The sequence below is a fragment of the Tachypleus tridentatus genome, chromosome 4 (genome assembly GCF_004210375.1).
Source record: "Tachypleus tridentatus isolate NWPU-2018 chromosome 4, ASM421037v1, whole genome shotgun sequence".
Lineage (NCBI taxonomy): Eukaryota > Metazoa > Arthropoda > Merostomata > Xiphosura > Limulidae > Tachypleus > Tachypleus tridentatus.
Window position 1 is genome coordinate 12,589,387 of NC_134828.1, and position 18,387 is coordinate 12,607,773.

At 32.0% G+C, this 18,387-nt stretch overlaps 1 pseudogene across 1 annotated transcript in view; it reads right to left on the reverse strand.

The window, feature by feature from the left end:
- Positions 1-1,410: 1,410 nt before the first annotated feature.
- Positions 1,411-18,387, reverse strand: part of LOC143248577 (epidermal growth factor receptor kinase substrate 8-like) — a 74,231-nt pseudogene continuing 57,254 nt past the window's right edge. The window contains exons 18-25 of the transcript XR_013027051.1: positions 15,849-15,914; positions 11,783-11,827; positions 11,514-11,564; positions 10,674-10,793; positions 10,238-10,448; positions 3,955-4,090; positions 2,708-2,906; positions 1,411-1,834 (exon numbers count right to left, since the gene is read on the reverse strand). The product of XR_013027051.1 is annotated as an epidermal growth factor receptor kinase substrate 8-like (transcript). The remainder of the gene's footprint in view (positions 1,835-2,707; positions 2,907-3,954; positions 4,091-10,237; positions 10,449-10,673; positions 10,794-11,513; positions 11,565-11,782; positions 11,828-15,848; positions 15,915-18,387) is intronic.

Genomic DNA, 18,387 nt, shown 5'->3' on the forward strand with positions numbered 1-18,387 from the left:
TATTTACATAATCTATTGTACCATCTCCACATTGTCTCTTATTATTGTATGGTGTTTACATAGTCTCTTGTACCATCTTAACATAGTCTCTTCCTCTAATAATATGTTACTTGTACAATCTTCAGAGAGTCTCTTATAGTCTCTGTATCTAATTACAGTTCTCTAATTGGAATATCACTCACTGACTTTGAAGAACTACAGAAGTAACTTTTTTACCATGTCATATCAGAGAGAGCTTTCTCTGATCAAATAACGAAAACACTTACTTTTATTACCAATTAACTAGAAGAAAACAACACAAATATGATTACACTTAAGAAAGTTGTCAAGAAGATAATACGATTATTTATTCCAAAATCAGCCAACTGACTCATATGTTTTCTTGACGAGACGGCCAGCTGAGTCAGAACCTAACAGAGATGTTGTTGTTTTTTTTTTCATTTCGTGGACCAATCGCACGAGTGAGAAAACAACACAAATGTTACAAGCCAACCAACGAAGACAGAATATCACAATGTAAACGGGGAACCCTATGTTCATGTGAACGTGTGGAAACGTCAGTAAGGTTTCAAGTTTTTAATGTTTTGTGAAAATTACAACTTCTGATTTCAAGGTTGAACACTCAAGCATAATTTCAAGGTTGCTTATGAGAAATAAAAATCACATTAATAAAGGCATATTAAATCAAGTATAAACATGTACATCACTGGGAAATGAAAATAATGAAATAAAATACAATTACTGACTACACTGATTAGATACGTGTTAGATGTTCTTCATTAAAACGGTATGCTCTAAGATATTTTTACGTTTTATAAACCTGGTGGCTACAGCAGTACGAAGACAATAATGCCTTAGAACATGTAATTATTAGTTTTATTCTCTCGGTTTGGGATGCTAACCAACAGATCACGTTAGGTGCTCTGATGAATACCTATTAGATACGTCACTGCTACCAACAACCAGCTAAAGTTAAATCACTATTGATAAGAAATAATTTACACTTGAAAAATATAAAAATAAATAAATTCACTTTGACTTCAATACAACTTGTGATAAAATACAGGTAAAATTAATCTTAAAATTGCTGGTATTATTAACTTTTTTTTTCTTTTCTAAATGTCTACAACATCAAAAGATAGACAAAACCTCGTCTTAATTACTTTGAATGGCAATTCACGTGCTATCAGTGGTGACGTCAGTGGCGCGTGATAACATTATAAATCTCTCTCTCGTTACTTTTCACATTCAATGTTAGACATTCCCATGAGTAATATACAAGTTTCAACTCTGACATTTTTCAAACAGCGATATGTCTATAATTTATTACCATAGGCCTTACTGACGTTCATATTAATTGATTAAGGTTAGAAGATTATCTCTGACATTATTCAACTTATATTTCACCAATTTAACATTTTACAAAAATCTTTATTAACACGATTATTCTATCAGAATGAACCAACATTTATGTTGAACTTGAATGTATATATCAACATTAATAGTTATTGGGCAAATTCTTTGTTCTTCTAGTGCCTTGTCCAATAAATTATTTCGTATAAAAAGATTCGAAAATCATTTCTTCATTCATCCCGTAATAAATAATTCCTTATGTTCTGTCTGATCGTGTTAGGGGATATTTCGCAGATTAATCGATACGTAATAAATCACAAGTCACGTAATCAAGGTAAATTAATTTTCCAGGGCCTAATTCATTCACACTTTCATCACGTGACAGTCAGGAGCCATTTTAGTTACTCTTAGCTTGTGCAAGCAGCTGTCGTCGTTGCCTTTTGTTTCTGTTTGTACCCCCTAGATGGTGCTGCGATCTTGGCTAAAAGGTGAACAATCAAAATTCAACAGGTGAGTTTTAACAGCAATAGAAACAAAGTGAGACATTAACCTAAACTACTTACTATTTATAAATACGCATATTGAGTGTTTATAAGAGAAGGTACTTTACGTAATGACATAATTATGATTTACATTGGTAATAATTACAGAACATAGTTATAAACTCAACAGTAACTAAACATTTGTAACATATAAATGTTAAAAGCTACAGACAGTTCTGGAAAAACATTATTCAAATGTGTTGTACGTGTGCTTATATAATAAACATATTTTTGTAATACACGAAAAAGTACTAAAATGAGACTTATATAGCACTTCTGTTTTAACTAAATTAGTAATATATAAAAATATTAATTCGTTCTCTTGCTCGGACAAGATAGTAAAATGATGAACATTTACTACAGTCATTGGAAGTTTGCACTTTTATTTTAGGAAAATACCTTTAAAACACTATATTCTGGATACATTAAGCTAAGTTACCCTACGGATCATCTTTGTGACAGGAACTGACCTCTCATTTCTATTGTTATAAAACACACTATCTACCTACAAATTAGTATTTTACCAAGTAAATATTCTGTTCTGAACTTCAGTTATCAGTGCTGCCTTCAAAAGTATGGGAATATTTTTACATTACGTTTACCTAATTTATTCATTACCATAAATTTATTATTACTAACAATAAATCAAATGAAATATTTCGAGTAATAAATAAAAACATCAGAGGTTTACTTCCCTTCTGATATCATATCTGCCAGATGTAAGAACAAATAAAGTATCTTCATGATCAGAATTTTACTTCACTTTTGATATTAGATATAAGAAAAAATACAAATGATTAAATTCTCAGTACCTTCAGGATCAAAGCCTGTATTCGAAAGGTCGGAATCAGAACCGTTACTAGAAACACCGGAGTCAGAATTGTGACCATGTTCATTAAATAAACTTATCATGTTTTTATTTATGGTGTCTCTACTATCTGCACTATTTTCAATTTTTCGTCGTCTTTCAGCTAATATGGTCTGAAGTTCTCTGGTACTATAGGTTTTGAACTGAAAAAAATACAAGCTTTAAAATATACACTGTAAGATATACAGGTACAAATCCATCTTAAATATATTCACATACAAACCACTATTAAAATACACAGATAAAAAAACCTCCTTTAAATTGCAAAGCTACAAACTCCTGTTAAGATACACATCTACTAACCCTACTGTTAAGATACACAGCTACTAACCACTGTTAAGATACACAGCTACTAACCACTGTTAAGATACACCGCTACTAACCCCACTGTTAAGATACACAGCTACTAACCCCACTGTTACGATACACAGCTACTAACCACTGTTAAGATACACAGCTACTAACCACTGTTAATATACACATCTACTAACCACTGTTAAGATGCACAGCTACTAGCCCCACTGTTAAGATACACAGCTACTAACCCTACTGTTAAGATACACAGCTACTAACCCCACTGTTAAGATACACAGCTACTAACCCCACTGTTAAGATACACAGCTACTAACCCTACTGTTAAGATACACAGCTACTAACCACTGTTAAGATACGCAGCTACTAACCACTGTTAAGATACGCAGCTACTAACCACTGTTAAGATACACAGCTACTAACCCCACTGTTAAGATACACAGCTACTAACCACTGTTAAGATACACAGCTACTAACCACTGTTAATATACACATCTACTAACCACTGTTAAGATGCACTTCTACTAACCACTGTTTAGATACACAGCTACTAACCCCACTGTTAAGATACACAGCTACTAACCCCACTGTTAAGATACACAGCTACTAACCCCACTGTTAAGATACACAGCTACTAACCCCACTGTTAATATACACATCTACTAACCACTGTTAAGATACACAGCTACTAACCACTGTTAAGATACACAGCTACTAACCACTGTTAATATACACATCTACTAACCACTGTTAAGATACACAGCTACTAACCCCACTGTTAAGATACACAGCTACTAACCACTGTTAAGATACACAGCTACTAACCCCACTGATAAGATACACATCTATTATCCACTGTTAAGATACACAGCTACTAACCCCACTGATATTCTTCTGGACTGTCAAGTGACTATGAAGTCGACTTCCTTCTTCATTCCCAAGAACGTCTTCCAGCCGAGAACGTGTAAATTTAAACATCATCTTTCCTGTCATGCCATCAAACAAGTTCCTGATTCTATTGAGACAAACAGTAAGTTAGTAGATTCGTTCATGTATTACGATTACACTTAATCTATTAGTGTAAACAGAAATATTGTTTTTTTTTATTTTAAATACCAAGGTTCCTTATTACTCTAAACAATTACAATTACTTTTTTCATGTAAACAATAACATTATTTATTGGTGTAAGGAGTAAGGTTGTTTGTTACATGTTATTCTAAACAGTATAGTCACTCATTATGTATTGTCAGCATGAAGACTTGTGTGAGAATACTTGTTATTCTAAACAGTATGATCACTCATTATGTATTGTCAGCATGAAGACTTGTGTGAGAATACTTGTTATTCTAAACAGTATGATCACTCATTATGTATTGTCAGCATGAAGATTTGTGTGAGAATACTTGTTATTCTAAACAGTATAGTCACTCATTATGTATTGTCAGCATGAAGACTTGTGTGAGAATACTTGTTATTCTAAACAGTATAGTCACTCATTATGTATTGTCAGCATGAAGACTTGTGTGAGAATACTTGTTATTCTAAACAGTATGATCACTCGTTATGTATTGTCAGCATGAAGACTTGTGTGAGAATACTTGTTATTCTAAACAGTATGATCACTCGTTATGTATTGTCAGCATGAAGACTTGTGTGAGAATACTTGTTATTCTAAACAGTATGATCACTCATTATGTATTGTCAGCATGAAGATTTGTGTGAGAATACTTGTTATTCTAAACAGTATAGTCACTCATTATGTATTGTCAGCATGAAGACTTGTGTGAGAATACTTGTTATTCTAAACAGTATAGTCACTCATTATGTATTGTCAGCATGAAGACTTGTGTGAGAATACTTGTTATTCTAAACAGTATAGTCACTCATTACGTATTGTCACCATGAAGACTTGTGTGAGAATACTTGTTATTCTAAACAGTATAGTCACTCATTATGTATTGTCAGCATGAAGATTTGTGTGAGAATACTTGTTATTCTAAACAGTATAGTCACTCATTATGTATTGTCAGCATGAAGATTTGTGTGAGACTACTTGTTATTCTAAACAGTATAGTCACTCATTATGTATTGTCAGCATGAAGACTTGTGTGAGAATACTTGTTATTCTAAACAGTATAGTCACTCATTATGTATTGTCAGCATGAAGACTTGCGTGAGAATACTTGTTATTCTAAACAGTATGATCACTCATTATGTATTGTCAGCATGAAGACTTGCGTGAGAATACTTGTTATTCTAAACAGTATAGTCACTCATTATGTATTGTCAGCATGAAGACTTGTGTGAGAATACTTGTTATTCTAAACAGTATGATCACTCATTATGTATTGTCAGCATGAAGACTTGTGTGAGAATACTTGTTATTCTAAACAGTATGATCACTCGTTATGTATTGTCAGCATGAAGACTTGTGTGAGAATACTTGTTATTCTAAACAGTATGATCACTCATTATGTATTGTCAGCATGAAGATTTGTGTGAGAATACTTGTTATTCTAAACAGTATAGTCACTCATTATGTATTGTCAGCATGAAGACTTGTGTGAGAATACTTGTTATTCTAAACAGTGTAGTCACTCATTATGTATTGTCAGCATGAAGATTTGTGTGAGAATACTTGTTATTCTAAACAGTATGATCACTCGTTATGTATTGTCAGCATGAAGACTTGTGTGAGAATACTTGTTATTCTAAACAGTATGATCACTCATTATGTATTGTCAGCATGAAGATTTGTGTGAGAATACTTGTTATTCTAAACAGTATAGTCACTCATTATGTATTGTCAGCATGAAGACTTGTGTGAGAATACTTGTTATTCTAAACAGTATAGTTACTCATTATGTATTGTCAGCATGAAGACTTGTGTGAGAATACTTGTTATTCTAAACAGTATGATCACTCTTTATGTATTGTCAGCATGAAGACTTGCGTGAGAATACTTGTTATTCTAAACAGTATAGTCACTCATTATGTATTGTCAGCATGAAGACTTGTGTGAGAATACTTGTTATTCTAAACAGTATAGTCACTCATTATGTATTGTCAGCATGAAGACTTGCGTGAGAATACTTGTTATTCTAAACAGTATGATCACTCATTATGTATTGTCAGCATGAAGACTTGCGTGAGAATACTTGTTATTCTAAACAGTATAGTCACTCATTATGTATTGTCAACATGAAGACTTGTGTGAGAATACTTGTTATTCTAAACAGTATAGTCACTCATTATGTATTGTCAGCATGAAGACTTGTGTGAGAATACTTGTTATTCTAAACAGTATGATCACTCATTATGTATTGTCAGCATGAAGACTTGTGTGAGAATACTTGTTATTCTAAACAGTATAGTCACTCATTATGTATTGTCAGCATGAAGATTTGTGTGAGAATACTTGTTATTCTAAACAGTATAGTCACTCATTATGTATTGTCAGCATGAAGATTTGTGTGAGACTACTTGTTATTCTAAACAGTATAGTCACTCATTATGTATTGTCAGCATGAAGACTTGCGTGAGAATACTTGTTATTCTAAACAGTATGATCACTCGTTATGTATTGTCAGCATGAAGACTTGTGTGAGAATACTTGTTATTCTAAACAGTATGATCACTCTGTTATGTATTGTCAGCATGAAGACTTGTGTGAGAATACTTGTTATTCTAAACAGTATGATCACTCATTATGTATTGTCAGCATGAAGATTTGTGTGAGAATACTTGTTATTCTAAACAGTATAGTCACTCATTATGTATTGTCAGCATGAAGACTTGTGTGAGAATACTTGTTATTCTAAACAGTATGATCACTCGTTATGTATTGTCACCATGAAGACTTGTGTGAGAATACTTGTTATTCTAAACAGTATGATCACTCATTATGTATTGTCAGCATGAAGATTTGTGTGAGAATACTTGTTATTCTAAACAGTATAGTCACTAATTATGTATTGTCAGCATGAAGACTTGTGTGAGAATACTTGTTATTCTAAACAGTATAGTCACTCATTATGTATTGTCAGCATGAAGACTTGTGTGAGAATACTTGTTATTCTAAACAGTATAGTCACTCATTACGTATTGTCAGCATGAAGACTTGTGTGAGAATACTTGTTATTCTAAACAGTATAGTCACTCATTATGTATTGTCAGCATGAAGATTTGTGTGAGAATACTTGTTATTCTAAACAGTATAGTCACTCATTATGTATTGTCAGCATGAAGATTTGTGTGAGACTACTTGTTATTCTAAACAGTATAGTCACTCATTATGTATTGTCAGCATGAAGACTTGTGTGAGAATACTTGTTATTCTAAACAGTATAGTCACCATTATGTATTGTCAGCATGAAGACTTGCGTGAGAATACTTGTTATTCTAAACAGTATGATCACTCATTATGTATTGTCAGCATGAAGACTTGCGTGAGAATACTTGTTATTCTAAACAGTATAGTCACTCATTATGTATTGTCAGCATGAAGACTTGTGTGAGAATACTTGTTATTCTAAACAGTATGATCACTCATTATGTATTGTCAGCATGAAGACTTGTGTGAGAATACTTGTTATTCTAAACAGTATGATCACTCGTTATGTATTGTCAGCATGAAGACTTGTGTGAGAATACTTGTTATTCTAAACAGTATGATCACTCATTATGTATTGTCAGCATGAAGATTTGTGTGAGAATACTTGTTATTCTAAACAGTATAGTCACTCATTATGTATTGTCAGCATGAAGACTTGTGTGAGAATACTTGTTATTCTAAACAGTGTAGTCACTCATTATGTATTGTCAGCATGAAGATTTGTGTGAGAATACTTGTTATTCTAAACAGTATGATCACTCGTTATGTATTGTCAGCATGAAGACTTGTGTGAGAATACTTGTTATTCTAAACAGTATAGTCACTCATTATGTATTGTCAACATGAAGACTTGTGTGAGAATACTTGTTATTCTAAACAGTATGATCACTCATTATGTATTGTCAGCATGAAGATTTGTGTGAGAATACTTGTTATTCTAAACAGTATAGTCACTCATTATGTATTGTCAGCATGAAGACTTGTGTGAGAATACTTGTTATTCTAAACAGTATGATCACTCATTATGTATTGTCAACATGAAGACTTGTGTGAGAATACTTCTTATTCTAAACAGTATAGTCACTCATTATGTATTGTCAGCATGAAGACTTGTGTGAGAATACTTGTTATTCTAAACAGTATAGTCACTCATTACGTATTGTCAGCATGAAGACTTGTGTGAGAATACTTGTTATTCTAAACAGTATAGTCACTCATTATGTATTGTCAGCATGAAGATTTGTGTGAGAATACTTGTTATTCTAAACAGTATAGTCACTCATTATGTATTGTCAGCATGAAGATTTGTGTGAGACTACTTGTTATTCTAAACAGTATAGTCACTCATTATGTATTGTCAGCATGAAGACTTGTGTGAGAATACTTGTTATTCTAAACAGTATAGTCACTCATTATGTATTGTCAGCATGAAGACTTGCGTGAGAATACTTGTTATTCTAAACAGTATGATCACTCGTTATGTATTGTCAGCATGAAGACTTGCATGGAGAATACTTGTTATTCTAAACAGTATAGTCACTCATTATGTATTGTCAGCATGAAGACTTGTGTGAGAATACTTGTTATTCTAAACAGTATGATCACTCATTATGTATTGTCAGCATGAAGACTTGTGTGAGAATACTTGTTATTCTAAACAGTATGATCACTCATTATGTATTGTCAGCATGAAGACTTGTGTGAGAATACTTGTTATTCTAAACAGTATGATCACTCATTATGTATTGTCAGCATGAAGATTTGTGTGAGAATACTTGTTATTCTAAACAGTATAGTCACTCATTATGTATTGTCAGCATGAAGACTTGTGTGAGAATACTTGTTATTCTAAACAGTATGATCACTCATTATGTATTGTCAGCATGAAGATTTGTGTGAGAATACTTGTTATTCTAAACAGTATAGTCACTCATTATGTATTGTCAGCATGAAGACTTGTGTGAGAATACTTGTTATTCTAAACAGTATAGTCACTCATTATGTATTGTCAGCATGAAGACTTGTGTGAGAATACTTGTTATTCTAAACAGTATAGTCACTCATTATGTATTGTCAGCATGAAGACTTGTGTGAGAATACTTGTTATTCTAAACAGTATGATCACTCATTATGTATTGTCAGCATGAAGACTTGTGTGAGAATACTTGTTATTCTAAACAGTATAGTCACTCGTTACGTATTGTCAGCATGAAGACTTGTGTGAGAATACTTGTTATTCTAAACAGTATAGTCACTCGTTATGTATTGTCAGCATGAAGATTTGTGTGAGAATACTTGTTATTCTAAACAGTATGATCACTCATTATGTATTGTCAGCATGAAGACTTGCGTGAGAATACTTGTTATTCTAAACAGTATGATCACTCATTATGTATTGTCAGCATGAAGACTTGCGTGAGAATACTTGTTATTCTAAACAGTATAGTCACTCATTATGTATTGTCAGCATGAAGATTTGTGTGAGAATACTTGTTATTCTAAACAGTATGATCACTCATTATGTATTGTCAGCATGAAGATTTGTGTGAGAATACTTGTTATTCTAAACAGTATAGTCACTCATTATGTATTGTCAGCATGAAGACTTGCATGAGAATACTTGTTATTCTAAACAGTATAGTCACTCATTATGTATTGTCAGCATGAAGATTTGTGTGAGAATACTTGTTATTCTAAACAGTATAGTCACTCATTATGTATTGTCAGCATGAAGATTTGTGTGAGAATACTTGTTATTCTAAACAGTATAGTCACTCATTATGTATTGTCAGCATGAAGACTTGTGTGAGAATACTTGTTATTCTAAACAGTATAGTCACTCATTATGTATTGTCAGCATGAAGACTTGTGTTAGAATACTTGTAACAAATGAGCCTAAACCACAGCTAAACGTCAATCAGAAAGACGAAATGTTCGTTAACCAACAACACATAATTTCATTTCAGTAGGTCAACATAATAATGTTATGTACAGTAATAATGTACATTTACTGAAAATCTAAAATGACGTGTCTAAAACAAACATACGATGGACTGAAGTCCTTGGATTTCAACCATTCCTGGACTTCAGCTGGACTGGATTTAGCTGTTATGTTTAACCCATCCCGGTGACCTAAATTTACTTTCCCCCACTTTCTGTGGGCACTATGACCCAGGGTCATCTGGTCTGTAACTTCTTTCTTCAGTCTGCCATGGGCATCTTTGGGCACTGAGGCATTTCTCTTCTTCACAATGAGGGCTACATCAGGGGATAAATTATAATTATCATTAAAAATAAAAGGCTTAGCTCTAAAAATACATAATATCTTTTCCTTTCCATTTCCATTGTAGTTGCATAAGAATTAATAATTACCATAAACAAGGCTTAGCTCTAACACTCACAATCTGTTTTTCTCGCTATTTACATTTCGGCAACCTATGAACTAGAAGTGGAATTAGTTCGAGGATAAGACTTTACACTTACGTTTCCATGGTTGTGTGAGAGGTGTAGGTGGTAGAGGCGGGGGTGTGGGTGGTTGAACTTTGTTGTTCTGATGTAGAGGTGTTGGAGACTTTGCTTTCTTTTTATGGATTTTCATGTTATCTAAGCAAAAGAATAGTAAATATATGATATTACTGAATCATTTTAAATATTTTAAAACATGACATATTTAAATGTTTAATGACAAATGTACAAATGTAACACGTATGTATATATATATATATAATTCCATTTTATCGTAATTTAAAGTATTTAGGCCAAAAATTCATTAAATGTTTTTTCCAGCTTCAATGCGTGTTTTATATATACCATAACAATATACTAACAAATACAACCAGTAAAACAGCCTTCTTTAATGTTTATAAATGTTTTCTGTGATAAAGAATAATTCTGAGATCCTATAAAACAGTCTTTTTTAGGTTTAGTAACATATTGTGTGATGAAAAATAAATGAGAGATCCTATAAGACAGTCTCTTTTAGGTTTAGCAACATATTGTGTGATAAAGAATAAATCTGAGATCCTATAAGACAGTCTCTTTTAGGTTTATCAACATATTGTGTGATAAAGAATAAATCTGAGATTCAATAAAACAGTCTTTTTTAAGGTTTAGCAACATATTGTGTGATAAAGAATAAATCTGAGATCCTATAAGACAGTCTCTTTTAGGTTTAGCAACATATTGTGTGATAAAGAATAAATCTGAGATTCAATAAAACAGTCTTTTTTAAGGTTTAGCAACATTTTATTTATTAGAATAATTTTAGGTGTAATACAAATCTATCATCACACCAAAGTTTGAAAAATTAATTCAATGGCTCACTTGACTGTTTCTTAGATGGATTCAAAGCACCAGGTACCATGTTGCTATTATCTAGTAACAAAGAAGAATGGTTAGTACTTATGTTTTATATGGTAACAAGAAAGAATGACCAGATATTAATATTTTAGTTGGTAACAGCAATTTATTTATAGATCCTAAAAAAAAAGAAGTTAAAATTAAACAGCCAGTAAGTAATTAGTTGAAAAACAGAGGTATTTGATAACTATATGCGACTACTTTTATACCAAATTATTAAAACTAGCACTTACAGATTTTAGGTTCAGAAGAACCCATCGTTGGTGAATCCTGTTTTCCTACAAAATAAGAATAACTCACTTGCATCAAGGCATTTACAAACTCGTGAACAAAAGGCATTGATAAAGTTATTAGTATATGTTAAAGGAATATTAGGATAAGGGACACATAGCTGAATGTGTTGTCAAGATAAGAGATACATAGCTGAATGTCTCATCAAGATAAAGAACACACAGCTGAACGTATTGTGAAGATAAGGTACGAACAGAACAAACAACATGACTGGTATTTCAGGTTTCATATTTTTTACAACAAGAAAGATGTGGAGACAATATGTAATATACTGGACCTTCTTAGATTAACTTAATCAAGAAACATTTAATATCCACAGAAGGAAGTCTAATTTATCAAAATATTTCCTAGCTTAAACTAGTCTTGCACAGGTTCTTCCATAACCAATAATGTTCACTTCACAATTGCACATACTTCTTGTATTACCACAGTTAATGTGAAAAATATATCTTACCTCGAAGTTTGTTTTTCTCTTTTTGGTAATGGAAGAGGAAATTTATTGCTTATGTCTTTGAAAAGGGTTAAAAACAAACATTAGAAGGTGTAATTCATAGCGAAAAGAAACAAAAACCTTAGCAGCTCATTATATCATTCATTATATTTAGTATTCTTGGTTGAAAAAAACAAAAAGTTTAGTCGTGTTTTCTATAATTTACATTTAGTATTGTTGGCTGAAAGAAACAAAAACCTCAGCAGCTCATTATATCATTCATTATATTTAGTATTATTGGTTGAAATAACAAAAACTTTAGTCGTGTTTTCTATAATTTACATTTAGTATTGTTGGCTGAAAGAAACAAAAACCTCAGCAGCTCATTATATCATTCATTATATTTAGTATTATTGGTTGAAATAACAAAAACTTTAGTCGTGTTTTCTATAATTTACATTTAGTATTATTGGCTGAAAGAAACAAAAACCTCAGCAGCTCATTATATCATTCATTATATTTAGTATTATTGGTTGAAAAAACCAAAAACTTTAGTCGTGTTTTCTATAATTTACATTTAGTATTGTTGGCTGAAAGAAACAAAAACCTCAGCAGCTCATTATATCATTCATTATATTTAGTATTATTGGTTGAAATAACAAAAACTTTAGTCGTGTTTTCTATAATTTACATTTAGTATTGTTGGCTGAAAGAAACAAAAACCTCAGCAGCTCATTATATCATTCATTATATTTAGTATTATTGGTTGAAAAAAACAAAAACTTTAGTCGTGTTTTCTATAATTTATATTTAGTATTGTTGGCTGAAAGAAACAAAAACATCAGTAGTGTTTTCTATAATTTACATTTAGTATTGTTGGCTGAAAGAAACAAAAACATCAGTAGTGTTTTCTATAATTTACATTTAGTATTGTTGGCTGAAAGAAACAAAAACATCAGTAGTGTTTTCTATAATTTACATTTAGTATTGTTGGCTGAAAGAAACAAAAACCTCAGTAGTGTTTTCTATAATTTATATTTAGTATTCTTCATTGAAAGAAACAAAAACCTCAGTTGTGTTTTCTATAATTTACATTTAGTATTGTTGGCTGAAAGAAACAAAAACATCAGTAGTGTTTTCTATAATTTACATTTAGTATTGTTGGTTGAAAAAAACAAAAACTTTAGTCGTGTTTTCTATAATTTACATTTAGTATTGTTGGTTGAAAGAAACAAAAACTTTAGTCGTGTTTTCTATAATTTACATTTAGTATTGTTGGTTGAAAGAAACAAAAACTTTAGTCGTGTTTTCTATAATTTACATTTAGTATTGTTGGTTGAAAGAAACAAAAACTTTAGTCGTGTTTTCTATAATTTACATTTAGTATTGTTGGTTGAAAGAAACAAAACTTTAGTCGTGTTTTCTATAATTTACATTTAGTATTGTTGGTTGAAAGAAACAAAACTTTAGTCGTGTTTTCTATAATTTACATTTAGTATTGTTGGTTGAAAGAAACAAAAACTTTAGTCGTGTTTTCTATAATTTACATTTAGTATTGTTGGTTGAAAGAAACAAAACTTTAGTCGTGTTTTCTATAATTTACATTTAGTATTGTTGGTTGAAAGAAACAAAACTTTAGTCGTGTTTTCTATAATTTACATTTAGTATTGTTGGTTGAAAAAAACAAAACTTTAGTCGTGTTTTCTATAATTTACATTTAGTATTGTTGGTTGAAAGAAACAAAAACTTTAGTCGTGTTTTCTATAATTTACATTTAGTATTGTTGGTTGAAAGAAACAAAAACTTTAGTCGTGTTTTCTATAATTTACATTTAGTATTGTTGGTTGAAAAAAACAAAAACTTTAGTCGTGTTTTCTATAATTTACATTTAGTATTGTTGGTTGAAAGAAACAAAAACTTTAGTCGTGTTTTCTATAATTTACATTTAGTATTGTTGGTTGAAAAAAACAAAAACTTTAGTCGTGTTTTCTATAATTTACATTTAGTATTGTTGGTTGAAAGAAACAAAAACTTTAGTCGTGTTTTCTATAATTTACATTTAGTATTGTTGGTTGAAAGAAACAAAAACTTTAGTCGTGTTTTCTATAATTTACATTTAGTATTGTTGGTTGAAAGAAACAAAAACTTTAGTCGTGTTTTCTATAATTTACATTTAGTATTGTTGGTTGAAAAAAAAAAACTTTAGTCGTGTTTTCTATAATTTATATTTAGTATTGTTGGTTGAAAAAAACAAAAACTTTAGTCGTGTTTTCTATAATTTACATTTAGTATTGTTGGTTGAAAGAAACAAAAACCTCAGCAGTGTTTTCTATAATTTATATTTAGTATTGTTGATTGAAAGAAACAAAAACTTCAGTAGTGTTTTCTATAATTTATATTTAGTATTGTTGATTGAAAGAAACAAAAACCTCAGTAGTGTTTTCTATAATTTATATTTAGTATTGTTGGCTGAAAGAAACAAAAACCTCAGCAGTGTTTTCTATAATTTATATTTAGTATTGTTGATTGAAAGAAACAAAAACTTCAGTAGTGTTTTCTATAATTTATATTTAGTATTGTTGATTGAAAGAAACAAAAACCTCAGTAGTGTTTTCTATAATTTATATTTAGTATTGTTGATTGAAAGAAACAAAAACCTCAGTAGTGTTTTCTATAATTTATATTTAGTATTGTTGGTTAAAAGAAACAAAAACCTCAGTAGTGTTTTCTATAATTTATATTTAGTATTGTTGGTTGAAAGAAACAAAAACCTCAGTATATCTATTGGTTTATTAATTGATCAACAAAAAGAAACGTCATAACAGGTTTGTTCACTGGTGGAAGTATGGTAATTAATTTTATAAAAATTGTGAGATTACGCTCTATAACGAATATTAACAACATACTTACCTAAACAATATACAACTTGTCACCAGTTTCTTTCACTTTGACATTTTGTTTTTGATTATATTATTTCCATAAGTGTTAGCTTAAGATGCATTTAAACTACTGATTCAACCACTGTGGGCAATCCATATGTCATGCAGCTCTGATCTAACTGTGTGTCACTCACATATCATCCAGCTCTGATCTGACTGTGTGTCACTCACATATCATCCAGCTACAATCAGACTGTGCGTCACCCACATATTATTTAGCTATTACCCAAGACTACATAAAAAAATTTCTCAACCCATACCAGCCGTTTTTACATATATACTGGTCCAAGACTGTGTGTCACTTGGCGAGCATGTTTGGTGTGACGAAACTTCGTATCAATCAAACTAATTGTCTGTGTTTGTTTAGTGTCTAAGCGCACAGTTATATCGTGGGATATTACCACTGTGCTAATTGCGGGCACTGAACCCCCTTTCAGCTCGCCTTTTCAGCCGTGGGGACGTTATATTGTGACGGTCAATCTCACTATTCGTTGGTAAAAGAGTAGCCCAAGAGTTGGCGGTGGGTGGTGATGACTAGCTGTCTTCCCTCTAGTCTTACACTGCTAAATTAGGGACGGCTAGCACAGATAGCCCTCGAGTAGCTTTGTGCGAAATTCAAAACAAACAAACAAACAGTACCTTTTTGTTCAGATGGCGCTTTAGGAACTTTCCACAAAGACGAAGGAGGAATTTTATCAGCATCTCCTGGCGGTGATAAATAAAACACACAAGTAATGAAGGAAGGGTGTTTCCAAAATCTTCTGTTATTAGTGAAGAAAACAAACAACCGCTAACAAATGAATAATTTACCTTTTTGTTTCTGTTAGTAAAGCAAATAAAAGAAACAGTAACTTGGGAAAAGTTAAAGTTAAGAAGGTTCTCGATTAGTAATAAAAAACACGTATTAAAATCAGAACAAAGACTCAAAATACAGGGTGGCCCGTAAGTCCCTAACTATCCATATGTTATTATATTATATTCAGTAATACTAATGATGAGTTGAAGGCAGCTGTTACCGCAGCATTTGGAACAATAACCCCTTCTATGTTGAGGAAAATGTCTCACAGAACATGGCGTCGCATAATATTATGCAGCGAGAATGAGGGACAGTACACAGATACACTGGATACATAAGATATATGGATGGGTAGTGACTTACGGGCTACCCTGTATTTACTCACATTTTCTGGTGAAGTTTTATTTGTAAATGTCTAAGCGTAGTATAAAAACAACATAAAGATGATTTGTAATGGAATAACATGTGTGGAGTCTTTAAAAAATAGCCCTTATTCTAAACTATGTGCATCGACCTAGCGTTAAATCAGTTTTATATTTATATCGAGTAAGTTCCTACGGGAATTTCTTAGTTACATATACAAATATAGAGGTAACATAACAACAATGCGTCGCGCAATTCTGTAATAAGTTTATCTAAACATAAACATGCATTTTGTGAAATACACACAATTAACAACACATAAAAAAGTCACAGTACTGAGAAGAAAAAAGTATTATCCTCAACTTAAATTTATATTTAGTTATTTTAAGAATAATTCGTTTTTACAATGGCTGTTACAAAACTTTAGTTCTGTATAACGACATAAATGCCAACAGATGGCGGAACAATATAACCAATAACTCGATGGAGACGTAAGTTTGAAAGCAGAAAAATACAAGCATTTAATACCGTAATCAATTATATACAGTGAAAACATTTTGTTTTAAAGTGTTAAAGATAAATTTTTAAATATTCAAGGTGAACATATTTCTCATAGAAACAAACGGATAACTAGCTGGAAGTAAAAACCAGGTTGGCTCAGAAAGAGTATAAGAGATAACATTAAGATGGTGATAGTTGGTATTAGGCACAAAGATATACAATGAGTTATGTGTTCTATCCATTACGGTTATCAAAACGTAGTTTCTAGGGGTGTTTGTCCACAGACCTGTCACTATGCCGCTTATAAAATTAAAGTATCATAAATTTAAGAAATTTAAATTGTGTGGTATGACAAGAGATTTAGAAGATTATAGAACAGAAGATCATGAAAGTTGGTGAAACAGGAAGTTACGACATCAAAAGTTGGTGAAACAGGAAGTTACGACATCAAAAGTGATGTATGAAAAACGGTTGGCTGAAAATGTGAAAAATATTAGTAACGATTTCTTTTTTTAAAAGGTTAACAAATTTTTTGAGGTATGATTGGTTTGTTTTGAATTTCGCGCAAAGCTACACGAGGGCTATCTGCACTAGCTGTCCCAAATTTAGTAGTGTAAGACTAGAGGGAAAGCTGCTAGTCGTCACCACCCACCGCCAACTCTTGGGATACTCTTTTACCAACGAATAGTGGGATTGACCGTCACATTAGAACGTCCCCATGGCTGAAAGGGCGAGCATGTTTGGTGCGACGGGGATTCGAACCCGTAACCCTCGAATTACAAGTCGAGCGCCTTAACCACCTGGCCATGCCGGGCTCCTTAGCAGTAAAAGACTAGAAGGAAAGCAGATAGTCATCACCACCCGCCGCCAACTCTTGGACTACTCTTCTACCAGCGAATAGTGAGATTGACCGAACATTATAAAGGCCTCATGGCTAAAAGGGCGAGCATGTTTAGTGTGACGAGGATTTGAACCCGTGACCCTCGGATTACGATTCAAGCGCCTTAACCACCTGGCCATGCCAGGCCACGAGCTGGTTAGGAACAAATTGGAAAGTTTAAAGAATTATAAGTCACCTGGATTAGATAATATTTTCCCAAGTGTTTTAAAGGAGGTTAAAGAATGGACATGTGAGCCACACGCTGTTATTTTTTCGCCAATCCTTGAATAGTTGGCAGGTACTAGAGGATTGGATGTTAGCTAATGTAACTCCTCTTTTCAAAAGAGGTGACATAAATTATCCCAGTAATTACAGACCCACTAGTTTTCGAAAAAGATTTGTAAAGTCTGTTAAAAGATGCTTTCCAAAGTAATTTAACAACGTTTAGAATTTTATTGGATAGTCAACATGGTTTCACTAAGAGAAAATCTTGCCTTGCAAATTTTTTTTGACATTCTTTGAAAGGTTTATTGTTTCTGTACACGAGGGTGGTGGTGTAGATTTGGTGAATCTGGATTTTCATAAAGCATTTGACAAGGAACCACATAAAAGTCTTGTAAAAAAATGTCTCTTTAGGC